The 24,239-nt window shown below is 42.8% G+C and overlaps 1 long non-coding RNA gene across 1 annotated transcript; it reads left to right on the top strand.

The window, feature by feature from the left end:
- Window positions 1–489: 489 nt before the first annotated feature.
- On the top strand, window positions 490–8,606 carry LOC310676559. The gene is made up of 4 exons (XR_014510616.1): window positions 490–585; window positions 2,998–3,114; window positions 4,333–4,387; window positions 8,234–8,606. It is a non-coding gene; the product is annotated as an uncharacterized lncRNA (long non-coding RNA).
- Window positions 8,607–24,239: the final 15,633 nt, after the last annotated feature.

Below are 24,239 nucleotides of genomic sequence, written 5' to 3'. Positions count from 1 at the left end.
TGCAGCTTCTCTTTCCCTCTCTCCCTCTTCCATCGACTGCACTCACACTCCAAGTATCCTGTCCGCCCTCCCAGGGGACTAGGACACACAACAGCACCAAGGTGGGAACAAAAGCATACAAACTTTCTCTGGATTGCAACCTGGCAGTTTTTCTAGGCTGAGAATTAGCAACTGGTCACCTCCTGAGCTCCATTACTGAGCAGGGATTTGAGTTTGCTACTATTTGCCTTAGTAAGCAAAAACCAGGAGATATCTGATTGCTAGCTCCTGATTTGCCCCTGCAGGTTTCTGCCAATGATATGAAGAAGGATTCCAAGCAAAAGCAGTATGTGATTGTTGTGGCCAAGTGTCCTCAGTTCACATTGGAGAAGATGGTTCTGGTCTCCTTCCACAGTGGATATCTCTTCATCCAGACAGATAAAACCATCTACACACCTGGGTCCAAAGCTAAAGCCTTCTGCTAGTCCCTCCCATAACATTATCTGGAAATGCAGGAGGGGTCTGGAGTGTATAACCTACTTGTGATCTGCAGACTGAGCATGGCCCACATGGAGGCAGAAAACTGCTGACTCCTGAGCTCTGAAGGTACGTGCAAATCCACCTACATACCCTTCCCCAGAATAGTAACCGATTCCTCATTCTGACTTCTGTTCCTGCTGGGAAAGGCTGCCCTATTTCATTACTCTTCTCAGTCGTGCAGTTTTTACAGATCTGCTGACTATCTCAGAATAAACAGAAACTCCTTAATTCCACATCGAGTTAAGCAGATTATTTTCCCACACAATATCTGCTTGCCACAGGAGGGGGAAGAAGAAGAAGAGGAAGAGAAAGCTCCCCTCCCCCGTCTGTTCAGATTTTTATTTCGGTGTACTAAATCTGGCATGGCTTTTCTTTCTTTTTCAACAGCTGCGCTAGGTCCCCCCTGCCCCATCCCTCCTGCCTTCTTCCCTGTCTTCAAGTACTGAAAGCAATAAAGCTTGAGTCTAGCTTCAAATGCCATCAGTCATTTTGCTAGTAAAGGAAAGGTGCCTAATGAATCTTTTTCCCTGTTTGATGCTGGGACGGTTTCTGTTTTCTGGATTTAAATGCTGCTCAAGGGAGGGGCAAGCGTGTTCCTTGATACCTCAGGCCAGATGTGTTTTGGCATACGCTGAACCGTACATCATTCACAGGAAATAGATTTGTACAGCAGAAAGGAAAGCAAAAAGGGGTTGCTTCAGGTCTGCTCCCGGGCCTTCCAGGGAATGTTGTAATTCAATCGCGATCATTTTGGTGGAAACTTGCCTTTTAACATTAAAACTGCCTCATAAAGTAGTGGGAGAGATTAAATACTAATGCTTAATTGGAAAGGGAATAGCCCAAAGGCACAGAAGTGTGCCTGCACACCCCGTCTTTTAACAAGCTAATTAATAATCACAGCAAACATTTAATGAACAGATGAACCATATTGGCAGTTTAGTTAGAAATCAATCTAACTGCAGGCTGAAATAAACCAAGGCCGAACCGGACGTTCTGTGACTATGTCTCTTACTCACATCACCCAAGTATTGTTCACACATTGCACTGAACACAGATGCTAGCTACAACTACACGTGTGAGAAAGTGTTTGTGTGAAAGAGTGCACACTTGTTGATTTGTTCAGCTCAATTGCTATGTGAATAACAAGTGTGCAGCTCAGCTGCTAGACTTGTTCACATGTTATGCTGAACAGAGGTTCATGCTGTCTCAAATCATGTCTAAGTGTTTGCGTACAGTTGCTGATTTGTGCAGCTCAGCTATTGTGTATGCAAGTATATATGACGTTCCCTCATTGAAAGTGACCTGTGAATAACTGTATGGGTGTGTGACTCAACTGCCTGTGTACACAGCTACACAGATTGCACATTTATTGGAAGTAATGCACAAACACTGACCCAACACTCACCCTCCAATTGTGTAATGATGCATTCACCCATCCCAACTGGACCCACCCAGCCTTGCTTCACCAGCTAGATTTTATTAACCCCAAAGGTCAAGAGAGCACATGCCCAGATGTACACTGCAACCACTTTGTCATTGTCCTCAGAGCACAGCAATTGAAACTGATCCCATGAAACCTGGCAGATGTGGCACCAGACCCCTCACAGTTCTGCACCAACTATGGTGCTGTTTTCAGGACTAATCCTCAACATACAGTGAGCCAGAGCCTTAATAAAATCTAGATCAGGGTGAATTGACAGTGGAGTGGGGTCAAGGTAGGAAGAGAGAGATGAAGGCCATTATTGGTGCCTGCATAATACAGAAAGACTTTGTAAATAATTGACCTTCGCCGGGGATGGTGGGAGCACTATTTGGGCTCTGCTTCAGCTGCAAAATGTCTTGAGCCAGCACTGATCTGGACTGGATCAAAATGACTAATGAAGGTTTTAATGTCTATATGTAAGGGCTTAATATATGTATGTGTCTGTCTGCTTAAAATTTAGTAAGTTGCTTTGTGTTGCACTGGCAAAAAAAGAAGAAAAGTAAAGGTAACTGGACCCCTGACCATTAGGTCCAGTCGTGACCGACTCTGGGGTTGCGGTGCTCATCTCGCTTTATTGACCGAGGGAACAGGCGTACAGCTTCAGGGTCATGTGGCCAGCATGACTAAGCCACTTCTGGCAAACCAGAGCAGCACACGGAAACGCCGTTTACCTTCCCGCCGCAGCAGTACCTATTTATCTACTCACAATTTGACGTGCTTTCGAACTGCTAGGTTGGCAGGAGCAGGGACCGAGCAACGGGGGCTCAACCCGTTGCGGGGATTCGAACCGCCGACCTTCTGATCAATAAATTTAATAAATAATAAATAATAATTAGGGTAGCCTTTCATTCTATAGTTTCCAACTAGCCACCCTCAAGTGTTAAAGGTGTTTTAATCAATGCTTCTTAGCAGTCTGCTATTTTTGGTGTGGAAGAATGTCCTTGTGTTATGTTCAGAGTGACAGAAGGCCCTGTCCTCATCCAAATTTGTTTCAGGACCACCAAGGGAAGCTCTTTGTCTTGTGGAAGCATCAACATGTCAATGAGACACAGGGACGGATGATGTATTAACAAAGCCTGGACTGGGGCATGTCTGGATCCCATGCCGCTCAGGTAATGTCTGCAGGAAATAAGGTCATCTTTCTCATCTGACCACAGGTGGTTCCATCCCATAGACTCAAGTGCTTGGAAGCAGATCCCCTGTTCATCTGGTAATGGATGAACCAGGAGATAGCAAATGAGTTTAACATGCTGACGCTCCTTGGTGCTGGTGTCTGCATTTGTGACAGCCGGCAACTTGACAGATTTGCCTTTGTGGACATCGTTGGTATCCCTAAGGAGGGAAGCAAGTGAATACACATCAAGTTGGGTAAGGATGTCTCTGAGCTGGACACGGCATGGTGTCATCCTTTCTGGTCAGACAATTTATATCTGACTGGCTGGCAAAATAGGATTGTAATCTGGTTCCCTGCAAGACAAGTGAGCTATTGGAAAAGTTGTTCAGAGTTCAAAAATCATATGCGACATGGCATGTATTGTCTTACAAATTTCAAGCAGAAAACCCCCTGTTCATCAAAACCTCAGGAGCAGTAAACTTATTATTCATTTGTTCTGCAGGAATGATGAGACTAATGAACTGCACCTCTTGAGTTATTCGTTTACTTAGAAATAGATCTACTGTTTTATCTCAAATATAAACTGAACAATTAAATAACTTGGGACCAGGTTACCTGAAATACTGCCTGTCCCTGTATAGACCTGCAAGGTCACTTAGATATCTGGGAGAATTCTACTTGTGCCGCCCCACCCTAAAGAACATCACAGGGCAGTGACCCCAAAATGGGAATTTTCTGCTGTTGCACCCATTCTGTGGAATGTCCATCCCTCTTCCATGCAGGTAGCATCCACCATCCATTGCTTTAGATGTCTTGTAAAGACTTTTATTTTTGCCCAAGCTTTTCTGACCCATAAGACTAGAACCTGGTTCATGTGGGTATGCATCCAATGAATATGTTTTTATTTTCTTTTATGTGTTTATATTGATTTTAGGCTGTATTATTGTTTTAATGGATACTGTTTTAATATTGCAAACGGTATACACCCCTTAGGTTTTTTTTATTTGTAATTATTAAACAGTTTAGAGATGCTGATTTTAAATAAAATAAATACATCTGTAAATTTATTTCAGCAATATCTTTTTGCAAAGGTGCGAATGTCCTATTTCGCAACTATGAAATTCCATCAAAAAGAAATGAACAGGTGGTGGTTCTGAAATTTCAGGTACCTTTTTCATGTTGGCCATTGCCCATGAGATAATTTTCTCTTTTTCAGCTGATGGCCTTTGATGGAGAAACACACTTTCTGTGTGAAAGGGAGCAGGGGCCAGGTGATGTGTGTACCATAATACCTTCTTGACAGAATAGCAATTTCCCCTTGAAACAATCAATAGATACCTATAATGTTCCACACTATAATTGTTTTAGTTGGTTTTTTTTCCACTCAGACCAGTGGGTCTTTGAATCTTCTAACACTGTTGCTGAACTGTCAACAAAGCGATGATTGAGGGCATAGCTCAACTCCCATATAATGCAAGATCAAGAATTCTCAAAGTTTTTCCGTTGTCTGGCCATAAAAAGGTTGATGCACCTCCACCTACAAACACAAGCACACACACACAGTTTTATTGGCTTTCGGTTATTATTTTGAGTGACTCTTGCTGGCTTTGGGGACTTTTCTTTGTTCCGTGGAGCCCATTCTTCTTAAATGCATCAATCTGCAATACAAGACAACTTTCTCAGTACAAGAGGCAACCATTTTGTGTGGGGGTTCTGTTCCTGGTCCTGTGTGCGTCGGCAGAGTGTGTATAAGCACACCCCACCCCCTTACACTCCACCCTACCCCTGTTATGCTGGCCCCACTCCCCTTACACCACATTCTGCACCCCATTCCACCTCCATTCTAACTTCTTCCAGGTCCAAAAGGAGCCACACATCAGCAATTGCACATCAATTGGATGCACCTAAAATGGCCGCCTGCATGCTAATATATATTTATAGCTTAGCTTTCCACCATGTTGTTGAAGGCAGTGAACAGGGTGCCCCTCCCAATTTACCCTCACAACAGCCCTGTGAGTTTAGGTCAGGTTGAAAGAGAATTATTAGCCCAGCATAACTGAATGAGTTTCATGGCTAGGAAGGGATCTGAACCTATTTCTCTCCAGAGTTTTCTAGACGTGCTGTTAATTCATGACATCTTAGACACCTTTTTTTGGCTATCTTCTTTTCTGATATTGATTCTTACAGAAGCTATTTTAAACTGTTCCATGCTAGGAAGCTGAAAGACGTATCAAAGGCATCACAATTCAAAGTTGCAATTTGCATATGCAATGATAAGAGTGGAAAGCTTTCGGGTGATCAATATTACTATTTTTTTTATTATTACTATTCACAAACTAAAACCACACACATGCCTGTCCTTAAGTGAGCTGTAATGTGGAAGAAATATTGTCTTCCGGCATGAAGGTGACTCAGCTGAAAAATACAAATATTGTTGAGATGGTACAATCTGGGCAAAGGAATCCATTAGTAGTGGGTTGGTTCTTTATTTTAAAGAAACCCTGTGCAGGTTAGGTTGTTGTAATATACAGTAACTGACTCAGACCCTGTGTGCATGAAAGGGTTAACCTGAGCCCTGAGCTCAAGTTACCAGAGTGGGTGTGCCTTGGCATGCTTGTAGCAGCAATACTTGATGCAGCCCTGTTCCTTCCTTGTGTATTGTTTTTACACACAAGCAGAATGCCTGAATGAGCCTAAAAGAGACTTCAGAAGATGGCAGCTATCCTAGAGTAATGATGATGTTGAGACAGCTTCAAATTTTACCTCAGCTGCTAACTCAATGGGTGACCCCAGGCTACTATATCTTCTATAAATATGGATTGTTAATTCAGGTTATTTCATTTATATATCCCTTTCTGATTAATATTGTCCTACAAAGAGGCTCACATGAAAATGAGACAATTGCTGTAAGGATGGCTAATATTGGTACAGGGCTTTGAAAAACAACAGAGGGCTTTAGATGCTACAATATTTGCTGCTGCTCTTATTTCTAGCCTTGTTACTGAAATTGAGTAGGTCACTTATTTGACACCTAATAAATGCCCATTTTCAGGGCTTTTCTCTAGAAAGTGCTTAAGCATTTAAAGAGAAATGCACCAGAGAAAAGCAGCAAACCAAAGACTGTTACTGAAACACACCTTTTGAATGCTTAGGGAAAAAAAGTTCACCTACTAATCAGAGTCATTAAGATAAATACCTGCAGTTACTTCCAGCAAAGGCAAACATAAATCAAAATTATATCTCCATAAAAGCCAAAAGTTATCTTCAAGCTTCATTGTTTCTAAAACTCTCATCAGAATCTTTCCCTATTTTCAACATGCTAAATGAAGTCCCTCTAAGAGTGACTTCAGTTTTTACTAAAGGGAGAGAGGAAGAAGTTCAAAAAGCCCAGACAACGGAAGCAAGAGTCTTTACCCCTCCCACAAAAATAATCCCGCTGTACTCAGTAACATCTAAAACTGCGCCAAATGTGCCTTGTGACTCACATGACAAAATTAGTAAACTAAAATTTCATTCTCCCTGGTAAGGAAAGCCCGGCCACAAATACAGTGTATAATTGAGCTAAGCCTCTAGTTTTAGGAAATATAGGAAAAGGAAATATATGTGTTTCATAATAAAATTACAATCTGAGGAATGCATTTTATTTTATTTTTTGCTTTCAATCGATTCTTAACATGACAAGCTGACATTTTATTCTACCATGCATATGCAGATTAAGCAGTTGGGGAAGGAGAGGACAGAGGGTGAAGAAAGAGGTGTAAGTGGTGGTTGTGGGGCCCTTTTCCCATCCTCTGAACCCCCTGGGAAACTCAGAAAACCTGCTGTACCTGGAACAGGGTGTGGAGAGTGCAGATGAATGGGACATAGCTATGGGGAGCCTGAGGAAGTAGCTGCCCATAAAAAGCAAGACTAGAGTGAGAGACTAGGCTAGGGTGACGTCCACTGTTTCCAGGAACTCTTCTCGTTGTGAGACTTTTGTGGGTGAGCTGAGAGTTTGTTGGACCCTGGAGTTCCCAGAGGCTGAGAGGGAGGGTGTGTTAGAAGGAAATGAATTGATATTGTTTTACATGTAAAGGGACCCCTGACCATTAGGTCCAGTCGTGACCAACTCTGGAGTTGTGGTGCTCATCTCGTTTTATTGGCCGAGGGAGCTGGCGTACAGCTTCCGGGTCATGTGGCCAGCATGACTAAGCCGCTTCTGGTGAACCTGAGCAGTGCATGGAAACACCGTTTACCTTCCCGCCAGAGTGGTACCTATTTATCTACCTACACTTTGACGTGCTTCCGAACTGCTAGGTTGGCAGGAGCTGGGACCAAGCAACAGGAGCTCACTCCATCGCGGGGATTCGAACCGCCGAACTTCTGATCGGCAAGTCCTAGGATCTGTGGTTTAACCCACAGTGCCACCCGCGTCCCTGTGTATTAGTAACTTCGCATTAATGTAACCTTTTTATATGTAACTACGTATTTATGTATTTTTGTTTTGTTTAAGTTGTGTCTTCAGATGTTGTGTTCTTTCAGGAAAGGATTTCTACTGCTTTTGAATGCAAACTCTGCCCTTCTTCCCCAAGTTAAACCAAGAAAACATCTCTAGAATGAGATCTGTCAGTTGGCTTGTATAGTGTTTGAGACCTGAAGAAAAACAAAGGGGACCATAGGAATAACTAACACAAATACCAAAATGTTTTCATTTTTTGAAAACCCGACCATAATAATAATATAAGAATTTATTATTTATATGTTGGCTGGCCAGTCTGGGTGGCTTCCAACCGGCAGAAAGATATCCCCAGCTGTCTAAAGGGAAACAAATACCATTACAGGTAAAATGAAATAAATATGGACATACCCATTATGGGAAGCTCTCAGGCTTCAACTCTTATAAAACTCACAATATATTTAAAGAAGAGAGTCATTGGTGGCAGCCGAGAAACCGAATGTTGTGTGGAAATTTAACAAATATGTTAACTCCGCACACAACAAAGTGGAGAATTCTAATATATTATTGAGAGCCCATTGCTATAAATCTCCTCAAGTTACAATCATAAAGGAATTCACTTGCCCCAGTGTGCTCCTTTCTCAGTCAGTGCTGAATATTTCTTTATCTTCCCGATTCCTAGATGAAGCCTTCAGAAACAACAGTAAATGAAGCATGAAGGCTCCAGGACCCAAAGAGAATTACGTGAACAAAGGAGAAGTCGAAGAAAGGATAAAAGAAGCAAGAGCAGTGATATAATAACTACAGGGCAACACTTGCCACAGTTTCCTCTCCCCCCATCCCCCCCCCCACATTTACTTTCTTTCGTTCTAAGACATTCATGGCTCTGTCGACAACAAATACATGCTCACATTTGTGTGTTGACTTAACAGAATGATCGATAGCTAATATTGGCTCCAGGCTCCCTTAACAAATTTGATGAACAATACTGTATATAATTTAGCCTTAGAATCAATCAAAGTTCCAGCCTTGAAGGAAAACATAGGGGAGCAGAAGAATAAAAAAGCAACTTAGAACCTCAAAGGGGAGAAAAGTGGGGTGAACGGTCATTGTCCCTAATTGGTGTTTTTGATGCTCAGCTTTCCCATACCTGCCAAGTGTCCCTGTTTTCCAGGGACAGTCCTGGAATTACGAAAGGCATCCTGGCTTCTGATTTGATCCCAGGATGTCCCAATTTTCCCCATCAGGGCAGCTGCCAAGCTCAGGGGAGGAGGATGAGTCGGCGCTTGTTCTGAGTGAGTGTGGTGGTGGCAGTGGCGGCTTTGAGGAAGCACCCCATTGCTTCTCCATAACCACTGCTGTCAGCCTCCTCCCTTGGGCAGCTCAGAGTGGCTACTGGAGAGCAGGTGATGAGGAGCAGAGGCTGCCACTGCAGAGGCCCAGCATGATGCACCAGCTCTGAGGTGCAGACAGAGGGCAGGGCCACCATGGGCAGGAAGATGGGGAGCAGAGCAGACAGCAAGGAGACTTGAGATATATATATATTGTGCATCTGTGTCTAATTTTGAAGGAGCGTCTTCACCCCCATTGTTCAACCCAGACACTGAGGTCCAGCTCCAAAGGCCTTGTGGCGGTTCCCTCACTGCGAGAAATGAGATTACAGGAAACCAGGCAGAGGACCTTCTTGGTAGTGGCACCTGCCCTTTGGAACGCCCTCCCATCAGATGTCAAGGAAATAAACAACTATCTGACTTTTAGAAGAAATCTGAAGGCAACCCTGTACACGGAAGTTTTCAATGTTTGATGTTTTATCGTGGTTTTAATATTCTGTTGGGAGCTGCCAGGAGTGGCTGGGGAAATAATTTATATCATCATCATCATCATCATTATTACCCCTTTCTAAAATTTATTTATTGTTGTGTGCTTTTCTTTTTGCAAATCTACCAAATAATCAAATCACATCAGGATTAAGGAGTTTTCTCAGGACGGTGGAGGCTGTGCATGCTGTGCCCCGTTGGTGTAACTGTGGTGGAAATGCTTTCCAAGAAACATAGGCACACATTTAGATTGTGTTCTACAATCGCTGCCCTCAGAGGGTGGGTGCATCATAATATAGCAAGTAGTAAGTGAGTATCATCATCATGTAAATGCTAGTAAACTGAGTCTCTGACTGGCACGGGCTATACGATGACCAAAATCACCCTGAGGTATATACAGCAAAGGATGAAATTTTTTTTCAGGAGAAACGCATGACGAAAAGGCCTTCTGTGGGCCAAACTCTGCATTCAGTACGAGGTCCAGATGGTTTATCCTCCATGGGTTAAACTGCCAGAGACCCTAGCCAATGGGATGTATAGTACACCGCCCTCACTGCAGGATCAAATGCAGTAGTCAAACCCTGAACATGCTGTTGGATATTCTTTCTCTGTGTGTGAGAGAATCACTTGTTACAGAAACAGAGAAGAACAGCGAAGAAGTTTCAAGAAGCAGCAGAAGGCCGAGATTGTTTTGTCCATGCAAGGATGTTTTCTGTGGGAACTGTTCTGTGGGCATGCGCAGTGTGACAGGAAGTACTGATAACAAAGGTTCTGTGTAAATTCTTGTGACTTGTTGTGAGTCTCTTGCTTGCACCTTGCGGTGAGAGAAGCAGAGAAAGAGTCTTGGACTCTTGTTGGACTCTAAGCATGCCTTGACAACGACAGTGCTGAATGTCTGCACAGTGAAACCTCGGGTTACAGATGCTTCAGGTTACAGACGCTTCAGGTTACAGACTCCACTAACCCAGAAATAGTACCTCGGATTAAGAACTTTGCTTCAGGATGAGAACAGAAATCACGTGGCAGCAGTGGGAGGCCCCATTAGCTAAAGTGGTACCTCAGGTTAAGAACAGTTTCAGGTTAAGAACAGACCTCCAGAACGAATTAAGTTCTTAACCCGAGGTACCACTGTATTTATTTGCTACCAATATGCTTTTATGCCTGTCAAGTAAACTTCCACACTTGACCGAATCTTTATGACATCCATGAGTGTTAATAATAATAATAATTTATTATTTGTACCCCACCCATCTGGCTGGGTTTCCCCAGCCACTCTGGGTGGCTTCCAACAAAGATTAAAAATGCATTAAAATGTCACACATTAAAAACTTCCCTGAACAGGGCCTACTGTGTGTACCTTCAACCCCGAAGACGCTTCCAAGGACGGAGCTGTGTTGAGATGTAACTCTGCTGAGTATGGATACTGTCTCACACACATACACACACACACAGCAAAATTGATGCCAGACCCAATCCTTCAAAATCATCCATCAGAGGTTGATGGATTGAGCCAGCACATGCGACATGTATTGTGAAATGACAGTCCACTGTACATGGAAGACAGATAGTATATTAAGGAAAGCATGCTGTGGGCTTTTCACTAGTGTCAGACATGGGAGACACCAGGGCAGGGAATAGCCCTGGATTTACTGTAATGTTCCCACCATAAAGGGGATTGAAGCTGAGGTGGGGCTCTAGACTGATGTCAATTACATCATTTAACAATAAAGGGGGGTTGGAGCAGCTGTTTGCAAGGGAGGCCTGGATTGGCTTTAAGACCCTCCCCTCCATGCTGATGGAGGCTGCAGCAATGAAGAGGGATTTTTGTCAGGCCACAGACAGGGGAATTGAGGGTTAAACACTCCCTCCCTGTACACCACAGCTGCAGTCCAGATGCCCTCCTGCCTTAAAGGGAATTGCCATTTAAAGCCACACTTCACCTGAAGTGCTAAAATGCATGTAATGGAATGTGTACATTGGTTCTAAGAGTGATAGAGGGGGCATTATGGGTGGTTACATCTATCCATTTCGGTTTATTTCAGTTTTGAATGTTTCCCCTCTTCGATTTAGTTCTCAGCATCGCCGCATCAGTTGGCGAGTTTTCCTTTCGAAAAGACCTCGTGAAAATTCGTCAGCACCCTGATGCAAATTTCTACATTTCTGTGTGCAATTTTCCCAAATGCACACATTGTTGCAAAGCAATTTCACCGAATGCAATGCATTTGTGTGTCCTTTCGCCCAGTATATGCTTTTCTATGCACACTTTGCCCTGGTGCATGCATTTTTGTAAATATTGTTTGGGTGCAGAACTCCAGCACAAAATTGGGAGGAGACAAAATTTCGAAGGTTTGCTGTGTTTCTACACATTGTTTCAGAAAGTCTGCAGTAGGCCGGTGCCTTTAAGTGAAAACTAAGCTGAATTTTAAGGGACGTGGGAGGTGCTGTGGGTTAAACCACAGAGCCTAGGACTTGCTGATCAGAAGGTCGGCGGTTCGAATTCCAGAGAAGCGGACACGGAGCAATGGATCCAAACTACAAGAAAGAAGATTCCACCTAAACATTAGGAAGAACTTCCTGACAGTAAGAGCTGTTCGACAGTGGAATTTGCTGCCAAGGAGTGTGGTGGAGTCTCCTTCTTTGGAGATCTTTAAGCAGAGGCTTGACAACCATATGTCAGGAGTGGTCTGATGGTGGTTCCTGCTTGGCAGGGGGTTGGACTCGATGGCCCTTGTGGTCTCTTCCAACTCTATGATTCTATGATTCTATGAATCCCTGTGATGGAGTGAGCTCCCGTTGCTCGGTCCCTGCTCCTGCCAACCTTGCAGTTTGAAAGCACGTCAAAGTGCAGGTAGATAAATAGGCACCTCTCTGGAGGGAAGGTAAACGGTGTTTCCGTGCGCTGCTCTGGTTCACCAGAAGTGGCTTAGTCATGCTGGCCACATGGCCCAGAAGCTGTACGCCAGCTCCCTCGGCCAATAAAGCGAGATGAGCGCCGCAACCCCAGAGTCGGTCACAACTGGACCTAATGGTCAGGGGTCCCTTTACCTTTACCTAAGCTGAATTTCTTCCCAATCTCTAGTGGGCAATGGGGTTATAGCAAAGACACCAGAATACAGGACCTTCCGCTTGCTGGCCTACCAAGCTAGTTTAGTGTAATAATTGTTTACCTTGCATCTATTTACACAGGGAAAGAAAAACTTTTTAAAAGTTTCCTTTTGAAGTGTTGAGTTTAATTGTGTGTCTAGTCAAATGGCAATTATATGCAGCTACCTGATTAAACGCTCCAAGTGCTCACTCACATAATGATTAAACGTGTCTTGTGATGATAGCTATATCATGTCAGGTTTAAAAATGTATGATTATCACCTGCTGATTGTAAAAGCGAAAGTCTGTAATGGGATTAATTTTAATGGCAGCACTTATTATAATCGGGGGAGCGATCATATATTGCAGCGATTATTTTGTTGTGACTTACAACAGGTAGTATTTTCAGCTTTTGATTTACCTGTCAGCAGAAAGAGAACATAAAGGAGAATATGCAGAGTGCTTAAAAAAAGAACATTAAAACCAAGCCAGCATATTCTCAAATGCAGATTAGGCAAATAAACACACACAGAGAGACACAAATGGTTTTGGAGGCAGTTCAGCTGAGGAAAGGAATTGGTTTCAAAAATCACTCACCACCTATTCTATTACAACCAAGTTGTAAAGAGGAAATAACACAGCTGAATTCAGACAGCAGAAATAAATCTCATAACAAGCAACCATAATACAAAAATATGTTAAAGCTGCAAGACAAAGTTAAATTTGTAATTCTCCCCTGTCTCAACCTGGCTAAGATGCAGAACACAGACTGGCCCCAACCCATGGAAAGCCAGTTATGCTTGCATCTTATGAAATCTGGAAGAAAGTTGCCATAAACTCAAGGCTGCAATCCAGAACTTTAGAAGGGGCTCATTTTCACTGGTCTTAACAGGACATCCTTTTGAGTAAACATGCATGGTATTGCACTTCAAATCCTATTAATTGAGGCTGCAATTCTATCCCAATTTACCTGGGTGTAAGCCCCATTTAACTCAATGAGGCTTACAACTGAATAGACATGTATAGGATTGCAATGTTCAATAAGAGTCTTTGAACTGGGACCAAACCACAGGAAAGAGGAATATACTGCAGGGAGATAAATCATTTGTGCAAAGAAGCACAGCTTTAGTAGAATAAGCAACATAATAGTTTTCAAATCCATACAAGGAATCAGACAGCATTCCATTTAAAGTATTTGACTAAACTCAAAAGCTGTTTCTTGCTTGGGAAAGAAGACAGAATGTTTTCACTATTTTTGCAAATGAGAAAGATATGGAAGAATCTTTGACACTAATCATTGCCTTTTAATTAGTGATCACACACTGCAGACATGCAGAATGCTGAATCGATTGCCGATCAATGGTAAAGTCGCCCTTTGCTTGTTGTGGAGGGATTATTCACTTTTAAAAATATTACACCCACTTTATGCTCAGTGTACCAAATTGTACATGATGATTTGATCCGAACATGGGCAATGAACATGTGTAAAATGGAAGTGAGGTTCAGATTGCACATGTAAAATCAGTAAAACAGGCAGGCGTGCTGAAATTTAAAAAGTCTCTACAACAATATAGCAACAGAAAGGGAGTTTCAGAGGAAATACTTCTATAGCAAGATCACTAAGGAAATACTCTCACAGCAAGATCTGCAAGGATGGCCAGGGTTAGGATCCAGTATCTCTCCAGCTGAACTGGGAAGTTCCTGGCACAGCTGTGTTATGCCAGCTTAATTCTCTCACCCTTGGTTCGGCTGCTGATAACCAACATTTCTTCCAGCTCAGCCAAGACCCAGCCGACAGAGCCAACCTCATAAGATACTAAGATGGCCCTAAGCCTTGAAAAAGTGGTATTCTGGGGTTGTGGCAGGAGCAGGTCCACAAAGTGGAAGATTTAGGTTGGATCTGAAGCCTATTCTGCTCAGTCATGTGACCTGACAACCCAGCGTAAAAAAGGGTTGGTGTAACTTGTATTTTAAAGGATTGTTTTCTCTCTGTCACTCTTCGGCCAGAATTCCTGCTGTTGTACAGAGTTTGGAAGTGGTCTAACTTTGTAAGCAGTTTGTGCATGGGCTTGCTCCCCCGAAGATTGGCAAATGACAAATGAAAATCAAATGGTACTTGTAAAACTGCACGTTCTGTGGATTGAAGCAGCCAAAGAGGCACATATAGATCTAAGCAGTCAAATAGTTGCATACTTGCATGGAAGTGAAATTAAATAAACAATAGTCTTTCTGCTCCAGAGTGGCTCACAATATGGATGATAGACCGTATGAAGAAGACATCTGCATATGAGACATTCTCTCTTCCCCTCTCCCCTCTCCCCTCTCACTCCTAAATTTCTGATTTCCAACTAGCAATGCTAGTTACACTTATGCAGTCCATTGTTATAATAGATCTATGAATCTTCCCACTGAACCAAGATGTAATCATAAAACCATATGTTCTTTGCACTTGGCTTCTCAAGATCTTTCCCCCCAATTCTTCTCCGCTTCGCATGCAAATAGCCTTAAATCACGAATGCATCCGGCGCACATCCTCCATTCGTCCCTAACTTGTTTTACCTGAAGATCAAATGAAGGGAGGAAAGAAAACGGAAGAGGTCCTATAATCCCACTTATTGTGAATAGAATTACTTCTCCCTAAATTAAGTGTATAATTATGAAGCCTCATTTATGCTCTCTCATGGATTAACTTTTATTGATCTAATTAGGGTGAAGCTTAACAATTACTTACCAGTCAACCTGACGAGGCTTGCTGCAGTTTCACGATGCAGTTATATCAAAGGAAAAAAAGGGAATTGTTCAAATCAGTGAGCTCCGAAAGTTACTGGCAATCTTGTGCCAGCAAGGGTACGTACGTATGCGAGTGTTGTGCCTCCATCAGTTTGTTTGTTGGATGTCTGCGGGCAGGTGACAGAGTGTTTTGCTGGTTGAAGTGAGCGGTATTCCCTGATTGTTGGCTAAGTGCACATGGCTAAGGTGTAGTCTAGAGTCTCCGTTATTATAACAGCAGATTGATCACCTCTTTGGATCTGCAATTTGGATATGGAATTGCAGGTCAGGCATGGTGGGAGACAGTTTGGGGTCGGGGAAGATTGCTCTGGATGAGAGTCAGGGCCGGATTTAGGTTTGATGAGGCCCTAAGCTACTGAAGGTAATAGGGCCATTTATACGTCCAGCTGTCCTTTCTCAACAACTAACTGTCACTGTTTTTTTGTGTTGAATATGTGCTACAGTGGTACCTTGGGTTACCATACATACGCTTCAGGTTACAGACGCTTCAGGTTACAGACTCCGCTAACCCAGAAATATTACCTCAGGTTAAGAACTTTGCTTCAGGATGAGAGTAGAAATCGTGTGGCGGCGGCAGCGGGAGGCCACATTAGCTAATGTGGTACCTCAGGTTAAGAACAGTTTCAGGTTAAGAACAGACCTCCAGAACGAATTAAGTTCTTAACCCGAGGTACCACTGTATATGGCAATTTATGAAACTAATAGGTATCTAAAGCCATTTGCGCATGTTGCCATGCAACCAGTCCATGCAGAATGTAAAAAGGTAAAGGTAAAGGACACCTGATAGTTACATCCGGTTGCGAACGACTCTGGGGTTGCGGCGCTCATCTCGCTTTACTGGCCGAGGGAGCCAACGTTTGTCCGCTGGCAGTTTTTCCGGGTCATGTGGCCAGCATGACTAAGCAGCTTCTGGTGAAACCAGAGAAGCGCACAGAAATGCTGTTTACCTTCCCGCCAGAGCGGTACCTATTTATCTACTTGCACTTTGACGTGCTTTCGAATTACTAGGTTGGCAGGAGCTGGGACCAAGCAATGGGAGCTCACCCTGTCGCAGGGATTCGAACCACCAACCTTCCCATTAGCAAGTCCAAGGCTCAGTGGTTTACACCACAGCACCACCCATGTCCCGTGCAGAATGTAGGCACCCTAAATATATAAATATGAGCAAACCAGTGATATTTTAGGGAGCAGACTGGCAGGCAGGACCCATTACTTACATCATAGGAGCGTACACAACACAAAACACTGTTGCTGTATGTAGGTTTTATTTTATTAGTTATTTTATCTTATATTTTGGAAATGTACATCCAGGTTTTTTTTCTTGGTTTTTTTGGGGGGACGGTCCAAGAGAGTGGGGCCCTAAGCTATAGCTTGTTTAGCTTATATGTAAATCTGGCACTGATTAGAGTTGTAATGAAATCTTCTGCCTGGCAGTGGAAGATGGGCCTAATACTGGAAGCTGCAGCTGTTGTTGTTATTAAATTTGTATACCCACAGGTCTCAGGGCGGTTCACAGTTAGCGCAAAATGCGACAGTCACTTACGGACTCATTGTTAAGACCATGTTTGTGGGACACAATCTTACTCGGCTACGAGTGATTGCCAAAGAAGAAGAAGAAGAGTGTACATAGGTGAAGCAATCCCCATATATACATCAAGACTTTCTGTTTCCCTCTCTCACTCCACCTGGCAGAACTTGGCAGTGGTGCCTCATCCATTCTTATTAATTTTTATTTTGTTATTACTGTATAGCACTAAACTTACCGGGTAATTCACTTTTGGTTCTAAATCCTGGAATTCCACTAAGCTGGATAGGAAGAGGGTTGATTTAGGCTGGAAATAAACACCATTCCATCTTTGCTACTGAAATTTTGTGTTCTGCAAAATCCCAATAAAAGATTGAATAGAGTTAAAAGGAAATGTTTACTCAGAATACTAGAGGTGTGTTTCATTTGCAGCTGTGACAGCTAAGTGATAAGATGCGAACTCCCATCCACCTTTATAAAGTGCCTGTAAACAGACTTTAGTTTTTTCTGTCTAATGAGAATCCTGAATAATTTGTCACATGTCTGAACATAGTAAGTTAGATATTAGAAAAGGCTCTTCCGACACATCCATCACTCTCTTCTGATCACCCTCCATCAAGACAGCCTTGCTGGTTTATCCCTTAGCAATGATGAATATTAATGGATCTTGAGTCAATATTTTGATAAGATTAGAAGATAAAGCACAGGGCTTTTTACTTCCAAAACAACATCCCATTTTGACCTATAACAAGACTTCATAAGACCTAATGGGAAGTATCAGAGGACTGTGGGCACACAGAAGGATTTGTACTTTTGAAATATGTTTTTGGTAAACATCTTCTTCTTGTTAACCTTTAAAAACCTAAAATACAGGATTAGAGGTGTGAGCTCTCAAAATGTCATGTACACCTTTCTTCATAGGATGTATTGACGGAGCCATTTGGTCCAATATGAGGGGCGGGCAATATAACAACTCTCTTTAATCATTCTGGATTATAGGCAAGAGCTGCAATGTGTTTATCTGAAATAGGCAGCCGTAATAAGCTTCTTTCTGTGGGAACGACATACTACGTAGTTCTTGAGGTGTTGGGGTCTTGAGCTGCACAAGGCTTTATAGGTCAAAAGCAGCACTTTGAATTAGGCCTAAAAATTAAGTGGTGGCATGGACAGCCTGACCGAGATGGATGCTATGTGCCCTGGTGAGCAACCTGACAGCCCCATGCAGTCATCTAACCTAGATATTACCAAAGCATAGACAACAGAAATTTAGACTATACCTGTCCAGACATTGGTGTAGCTGGGCAACCAGCCAAAGTTGATGGAAGGCTGTTAGCACCACCAAAGCTGCTTGAGTTCCAAGCGACAGTGATGGATCCAAAAGCACCCCAAAACTACCCTTCAGAAGAAGTGTAACCCCATGAAACATGCCTTCCCCACTTGTCTGCTCTAGGGAAGTACCTTCTAATTGTATGTTGTGGGATGTGATCCATGAGAAGCAGTCAAGTTCAACATTCCTTGTAATACTAGAGAAGACATGCAGGGGAGTGTTTGGTCCAGCCAGTCGAAACTTCCTGTTCCTTCTGGATTGAGCACCCTTCCTTTTGCATGTGATAGGAGGGTGTGACCTTACCTGTCCAGGTAATAAAAGGACGAGTCATGCAGCACACTTTTTTTTTTAACTTCCTTCTTCGTTTGACCAGCTTTCAGCTAGGACTGCTCTGCTAGCTCTCAGCTAGCAGAAGCACTGGGATTATTCCCCCATATGGGGTAGATCCACATGTACATATTTGTAACTAAGTCTGCCTTCAGGAATCCAACTGTGAACTGATGTGAGTGTTATATTGACTTTGAATAAGATTGCGGCATCTTTATTTTTTAAGAGGGATTCAAAGGAACTTGCCAGGAATGTACAGTTTAACCTGAGACAGATTGAATTGTATAATAGTGAGAGGCCCACACGAGCCTGCAACCAGCTATCTGCTGTGCATGTAAAAAGGGGAAAGTAACTCTGCTACAGAAAGGAACTTCCCAGCGCAAGTTAGGAAGGATATTAATAAACAATATATCCTCTCCTGCCACCTTGACCATTCCTACATATTTGGATTAAGCTTCAGTTTATTGCCTCTCAATCAGTTCCATTGGTCTGACATTGGTCACAGAGTTTCCCAAACGTGGGTCTCCAGCTGTTTTTGGACTACAGTTCCCATCATCCCTGATGACTGGTCCTGCTAACTAGGGATGGTGGGAGTTGTAGTCCAAAACCAGCTGGAGACCCAAGTTTGGGAAACCCTCGTCTAATACAAGGATGGGGAACCCTTTTTTTGGCTCAGAGGGGTGAACTCAAATATGGCAACCTTTGGTGCATCACATTCCATCAGTGGGCATGGCCAAAGATGAAACAATAAATAAAATTCCCTCCCGTGGAATAAACATAAAATTAAACTGTAAAGAAAAACAATGTCTGCCGGTGAAAGAACAGTCTTCTGAATATCCACCTTTCACCTCACCTACTGCTGTGGTCACTCAAAGCCTGCCTGGGAGGTGATTTTGCCTCCCAGCCCACTGCCCACTTGCAGGGCTTATTCTTCTCAGTGCTCACAAGCAGCCACTGACTGACAGCTGTCTCCTTCCCAGACACAAGCAGCAGATCTGACAGAGCACTGGATGAACTTGGGAGAGATTGTCTGCTTCTGGTTGCTAGGAAACAGTAGCATCTAGACTCACAGGACTACTCTTGAGAAAGAGAGGAGTGTGGAAAGGGCGCAAAATTCAAACAAACCCTCTGTCAAAATCAGAACGTAACCACAGCCAGAAGCACAACTGGGGAAACCCAGCCAAATGAGTGGGGTATAAATTATTATTATTATTAATAATAATAATAATAATAATAATAATAATAATTCCTGTCCTTCCCTTCTCTGTTTATCACAAGGTCAGGTTACAGCAACTACAATTAACAAAGAATCCGGAAGTGTTTCAAATGTAAATGTCCTTAATTGGTGCAATTTCAGTCACAATTGAGCTTAGCAAACCAGCAACATGATGCATCTGAAGTCTTTCTGATACCTGCGGACAACAGACAACCACAAAACAGCACAGCATTCAAAAGTTTCTTTGCAGATCCAAGAAATTGCAGCTGTAACTGTGGCTGCAAGTGAAAGTCCTGCAAGAATCCGGCAGCTTGCAAACCCCGAGGCTGCTTGCTTTGAATGCATGGCAGAGCACATACCGGTAGGTGTCAACTCTGGGAGCCTTGGGGGCCCTGGTCAGTCAGCCCATTGTAGCCAAGTGCATGATGTCACACGGCACTCCAAGGCCTGCAGGGCTCACTGCACACGCCAAGTGTGACATCACTTGTGTACGCCGGGCAACCACAATATGGTGCAGAACCTGGCGTGGCTGACAGGGCACAAGCCAAAGGAGCCATATTGAGCAGGATTCAACCCCTGCTCCCCAGCTGGGGTGTGGGTGTGTGCACGCGCGCAGGCGATTAAATCCTGATGTTTTTGCTGGGGAAAGACTTGGGGGGAATGCCACCATCCCGACCATCAGCTGACCTGTCAGCTGATTGACAGGTCATTGTGGCTTTGGAGGAAATGGCCTCTTGGGTCAAACTGGACCCCAGCCAATTACATCCCCTGCCACAGCTACAAATATAAAGGAGTAGAGTTGTGTGTGTGGTCAGCATATTGCTGACAACACGCTCCAGAACTCTGAATGACAAAACTCTTGAATATGCATGTATAAATGAGACCACAGATTTTAAAAAGAGTTTGGTCCAGATCCAGTCATGCTTAGAGTACAACTGTTTAAATCAATAGGACTTGGATATTCTGTCATGAATATCTTGCCCAAATGATTTCAATGGGTCTGTTCTAAGCATGAGTAAGGCAGAATACAGCCAAAATAATACAGAAGACACATTTTTAATCTCCATTTTGGTGCTGGAATTAAGGTGGGCCCTGGGTCTGAAAAATTTATAAGCCATTGGCTTATAGATTTTCACTGACGCCTAGCCACATACAGTGATGCTGTATCAATTTTGCAATACCAATTATAGCTTCATGTTTCATTTTGTTTTAGCTGCTGTGTACCAGACTGAGCCTATTCACGCATGACCTTCTGAATATATGGAATCCCACATTCGCTATTGCTTGCATTTACAGTGAGCTAGTTTGCACATGACATTAAACCATCTACGGAGAAGATATTGCAGATTCTGTACTCTTCTGTCCTTCCTCTTCCCACAGCACTGCTATGACCTAAGGCATGGTTTGGTTTTGCATGTTGGCCGTACCTGGACTCATGGTTTGTTTCCACCAGACAAACCACAAGCTGTAAACTCAAGAACAAATCTTGGTTACAGTTTGTGGTTTGACTGGAACAAACCAAACCATGGATTAGTCCAAAGCAGTGCAGTTACAGCAGGCCCAGGGGAGGCCACAAATTCTTCAGCATCCTGCATACTTCCATGTTCTCACTCATCAATATGAACCAGCTCAATGCTTGCGAGTGGTAATGCAGAGAAGGGTTCTCTATTGCATTCACGTTTTGTCCATGTATTCAAGTCTTCCTCTGAGTGTTTTACTGTCCTAGACTGAATCTAGAGTATGTGTTGGGACAACTTTGAAATAAGTAAGTACTTTTTGCCCTTCTATTTATATAAAACCTTCTTATTTCTTATGTATAATGTTGAAATCAATTTCATAGACTATGCTCCTGTACACTTCAATTCCTCAGAAATGTTTAATATTTTCTTCCTTAGATCTATATGGACAGGCTATCACCACTTCAATCTTGAATGGCTTCTCTGAAGATCAATTCCATTCTTGGGAAAGGTCATCTGAAGCTAAAACACTGATAACCTTACCTAAGAAATATTAAATGTCGATGTGAGGTTATTTTTCTTTTTTCCCAAAACCCGAAGAGAAGTGTCTCTGCGTTTATATATATATTTCATCAAAAGATATACATTTCAGGATGTGCAGTGTTTTCTTTTGAATTACAGACTGCCATTTCAGATTGAATGGATCCAGCACGTACCAGTTTCCTTTTGAGTATGAAGTTAAATTGAATTGGCTTCCAAAACAAGATATTGCAAACCATGTGTAGTGAACTTTCTCATATCCCACTTCTAAAATGTAAAGTTGTGTTGTGAACTAGCCAATGGATTGAATAATTACTATCAGACTGAACGATTTAAACAAGCAAGCCTGAACGCTCTGTGCTTCTCTGAAACACAGTTAACAAAACATTTGTGAAAAGAAGCAAGCTCAACGTCTTTGCAAGCTTGGGATGAAGAAGAGAATAGGGATTTTCCCAGACATTACCAGGATTTCAAAGGTGGAATTGACGTCCAGGGGGAAATCGTGTGATCCTAAAATAAGCTCAACAGTTTTGAGGTCTTCCTAAAAAAGACTTCAACCAGGGTGTCCTGGTTTTCACTTTTTGAAATATGGCAACCCTAGGAGAGAAACAGAACTGCACTGTGTTCATGATTACAAAATGTGTGTTAAATCAGGAAACTACTTTGTATGTTTTAATTTGGATAGTTTTTCATAACTAACTAAATATGATATCCATAAATAGCTGTGCAGGCTGCAATTTTGAAAGAAGAAGAAGAAGAAGAAGAAGAAGAAGAAGAAGAAGAAGAAGAGGAGGAGGAGGAGTTTGGATTTGATATCCCGCCTTTCACTCCCTTTAAGGAGTCTCAAAGCGGCTAACATTCTCCTTTCCCTTCCTCCCCCACAACAAACACTCTGTGAGGTGAGTGGGGCTGAGAGACTTCAGAGAAGTGTGACTAGCCCAAGGTCACCCAGCAGCTGCATGTGGAGGAGCGGAGACACGAACCCGGTTCCCCAGATTACGAGACTACCCCTCTTAACCACTACACCACACTGGCTCACATATTCCCACTGCCATTAGAGAAGCCTTCTTGGAAATCCTTTATTGTTGGAAGTCATTATTAGCCAATGTGGCAAATACTAAATGTTCATTGCTTAGGGTGTGTGATAATGGAAGCTAAATGGGTGTAGGATTTGTGAAACCCCAGTTGCTCAAACCTGTTTCACCATTTTGGCCACGTTTATTACTAACTCTTTGGCTCACCAGAAACTACAAGAGACCGTCATGATATTGCCATCTTCATCCCTTGAATTTGCTTCTAGACAAATAAAGAAGGTCTGTATATATTTGTTTAGACAGCATGACAAAGAACAGGGTGGTCTCTGAGTATATTTGTTATCTCCTTGCGGTTATTGCCAAAAAGAAGTTATTCTTTTGCATGTGTAGCATAAGCTTACTTGTTTCCTTCCTCTTCAAAATAGCTTAGGATATTCCTCCTGCCCTCTGCAAAAAAGAAGTCTCAACTGTATGAAGTCTGACCATTTCAACTGCCATTTTGCAAGTCGTCTTCCAAACTGATTCATGTTCATGTATTTACAAGACATTAATTCCACCTATTGATTTTTATTTATTGGGGACAGCTTCCCCCCTGCCCCGCTTGGCTACGCCCATGGGGGGCACAGGAAGGAAACAAGGCTGGAAGGGGGCCACAGTCGGAAAAAGTTTGGGGAAAACTGATCCAACACACTGTTGGGTTGAATTCAATTGCTGTTCTCACGCTATTCTTATCTAAGAAATGGAAAGATCCATTGGCCTGATTAATCATTAAAGTAGCTCCCACAAAGGAAATCTATATTCTGCTCTCTGGAGAGCGGATTCAGGTTTTAAGGAAGAACGTATAATGAAGTTGAAGGGAGCAGTCAGAATAGTGTAACAGTGTCGGAGATGTGATGACAGGATAGGATGACAGGATGATCTGTTTCTCAACAAACATGTATTGATATACCCCAAAAACATCCCAATCTGCTTTATGATTTGATCCCTACACTGAGCCAATGAACATCCCTAGTATTTAATATTCACGTGGATATTAAAAAGGCATTGTGTAGAATTGTGGACCAGGATCTAGAACACCTTCCCCACCTCCCAGATGTTGTTGAATTACAACTCCTATCAGCCTCAACCAGCATGCCCAATTGTCACGATTACAGACCCCCCAAGTGTCCCTATTTTCCAGGGACAGTCCCAGATTTACAGAAGCCGTCCCAGTTTCTGATTTGATCCTGGAATGGCCTCCTTTTCCTTAGGATGTCCCTATTTTCATCAGAGAAATGCTGGAGAGTATGGAGTTATGTGACCCGCCCACCAAGCCAAGGAGATAAGTACAACCTCTAGAAGACATCTGAAGGCAGCCTTGAATAGGAAACATTTTTATGTTTAATTTTTATTATGTTTTTATATATGTTGGAAGCTGCTCAGAGGGGCTGGGGCAACCCAGTCAGATGGTTAGATGGGCAGGGAAGAAGGAGAAGGAGAAGGAGAAGAAGAAGAAGAAGAAGAAGAAGAAGAAGAAGAAGAAGAAGAAGAAGCTGTTGTTGTTATGGAATAGGACACCACTATTTTCATCA

Source organism: Podarcis tiliguerta (genome assembly GCF_965153285.1).
Source record: "Podarcis tiliguerta genome assembly, chromosome: 4".
Classification (NCBI taxonomy): domain Eukaryota; kingdom Metazoa; phylum Chordata; class Lepidosauria; order Squamata; family Lacertidae; genus Podarcis; species Podarcis tiliguerta.
This window is presented reverse-complemented; position numbering and strand designations above follow the sequence as displayed.